General features: G+C 46.6%; 1 pseudogene; it reads right to left on the bottom strand.

The window, feature by feature from the left end:
• Positions 1-207: 207 nt before the first annotated feature.
• Positions 208-1,357, bottom strand: LOC116644312 (annotated as a pseudogene).
• Between the last annotated feature and the right edge of the window lie 1,317 nt (positions 1,358-2,674).

Consider the following 2,674-nt stretch of genomic DNA (forward strand, 5'->3'; position numbering starts at 1 on the left):
TCCAGGAGTTGGGACGTGGATATCTTTGGGGGATGATCATTCTGCCTACATCGTTATGTGAACTCAAGTAGATTATTACATCTCCAAGCCTTGTTTTTTTTTTTTTTTTTTTTTTTGGCTGGGTACAGTATACTTTATTGATGGTACATGACAAGGTAGGGCTCCCCAAGCCCCTCCCCTTCTTCAGGGGGTCTGGGATGCAAACGGTGGAGGTTGGGAGATTCTCAGTGTTTTGGGGGTAAGTTGGGGCAGGGACTCCCCAGCAGCTGAGGGCCTCTCTCTTCCTCTTGCTCTCGCTCGGGCTGGTGGTCCAGGGGGCTCTTACTCCTTGGAGGCCATGTGGACCATAAGGTCCACCACCTGGTTGCTGTAGCCAAATTCATTGTCATACCAGGAAAGGAGCTTGACAAAATGGTCGTTGAGAGCAATGCCAGCCCCGGCATCAAAGTTGGAGGAGTGGGTGTCACTGTTAAAGTCGCAGGAGACAACCTGGTCCTCCTCAGTGTACCCCAGGATGCCCTTGAGGGGGCCCTCTGACGCCTGCTTCACCACCTTCTTGATGTCGTCGTATTTGGCAGCTTTCTCCAGGTGGCAGGTCAGATTCACGACGGACACGTTGGGGTTGGGGACACGGAAGGCCATGCCAGTGAGCTTCCCATTCAGCTCAGGGATGACCTTGCCCACAGCCTTGGCAGCGCCAATGGAAGCAGGGATGATGTTCTGGGTAGCCCCTCAGCCGTCGCACCACAGCTTCCCAGAGGGGCCATCCACAGTCTTCTGGGTGGCAGTGATGGCATGGACGGTGGTCATGAGTCTCTCCATGATGCCGAAGTTGTCATGGATGACCTTGGCCAGAGGAGCCAAGCAGTTGGTGGTACAGGAGGCATTGCTGACAATCTTGAGGGAGTTGTCATACTTCTCATGGTTTACACCCATCACGAACATGGGGGCATTGGCAGAGGGAACAGAGATGATGACCCTCTTGGCCCCACCCTTCAAGTGAGCCCCAGCCTTCTCCATGGTGGTGAAGACCCCAGTGGACTCCACAATATACTCAGCACCAGCATCACCCCATTTGATGTTGGCGGGATCTCGCTCCTGGAAGATGGAGATGGACTTTCCATTGATGACAAGCTTCCCGTTCTCAGCCTTGACTATGCCATGGAATTTGCCATGGGTGGAATCATACTGGAACATGTAGACCATGTACTTGAGGTCAATGAAGGGGTCACTGATGGTGACAATATCCACTTTGCCAGAGTTAAAAGCAGCACTGGTGACCAGGCGCCCAATACAGCCAAATCCATTCACTCCAACCTTCACCATCGGGTCTCAGGGACGCGGCTGGCGCTGCACCAGAAGATGCGGCTGTCTGTCGAACAGGGAGAAGCAGAGAGCCAAGCCTTGTTTTTTCATGTGCACAATGATGATAATGATATTAGGTTTCTCAAAATATTGTGAAAATACAATAAGATAATGCATCTAGAGTACTTAGCACAGGGCCTGGTACTTTGCGTAAGCACTTAAGAAATTATGCTTTAAGAAACAAGGGTGGAAAGACAGAGTAAAATCAATTCTCATGCAAAATGGCTGTCACTGACTTAAGCTGCTTCCACAAATCTGTTTGAACAAAATGAAGAAGACGAAGCTAGTGTAAGCGGGAAAAATACCAAAATTTATATATTGTCAAAAGCACTATCATCCTACAACCAATATTTTCCCATGCCCAAAACTGCTCATTCCAGTTTTAATAATTATAAAGTTCATCCTGGTATTAAGCCAAACTAACTCCTAATAATGTCTTTCCTGTAGTTCTATTTGTGCCCACCTGCTTGTTTATCATATATTTGGTGTTTCGTCTCATAGACAGTGTTTCCTTAGCCTTTTGAAGACACTATCCTATCTCCAGCCCCTTCTGCCCCACCCTTGAGCTTTCTGTAGAGCAAACCAACCCAGTTCCTCATACTAAAACTTAACATAAATCAAGGTTGTTTTTGAGGCAGCTGAAAAAAAGAACTGAAACACTAGGTTTTTTTCCCCCTTTTTTTTTTTGGACCACATCCTCTTATTCATCTTGAACATTAGGATGAATAGACTATGAATATAGGATGGAGGAAAGCCAAAGAGGCTCTCCATGTTACCACCACTAATACCCTGGTTCAAACCACTGTTATTTTTTTTCCAGGACTACTGCAATAGCCTTCTGATTACTCCTTTCTCTCCCCCCTCCCCCCTTCCCCTGCCCCTCCTCCCATCCTCCTCCTCCTCTTCCAGCCTGTGTCCCTATCTTATAGATAAGTTTACTGATACAGAGTTTAAATAAGTAATTTACTTAAGGTCATGGAACAGTAAGTGGAAAAATTGACACCAAGACTGTTTTCATTTATAGCCTATTAGAAAACGAAGGACAGCCAACAAAATCAACAATTAGGCCATAAAATCACTCCAGATGAAATGAAAATAATGCACACTTGAAGATAACTTTAAAAGACTTAGGGTTCCAGTCTAAGAAAGATGGAATAAACACACTGCACCCCATCTCTTCTGCTGAATGCAACTAAAAGTCCTGGACTGATTGCATGAGACAGCTATGTGAAACCTTTAAAAAATAAATGGCAGGGATGCCTGGGAGGCTCAACTGGTTAAGCATCTGCCTCCGCTTGGGTCATGAGCT

The sequence above is a fragment of the Phoca vitulina genome, unplaced genomic scaffold (assembly GCF_004348235.1).
Source record: "Phoca vitulina isolate PV1807 unplaced genomic scaffold, GSC_HSeal_1.0 scaffold29, whole genome shotgun sequence".
NCBI classification, from domain to species: domain Eukaryota; kingdom Metazoa; phylum Chordata; class Mammalia; order Carnivora; family Phocidae; genus Phoca; species Phoca vitulina.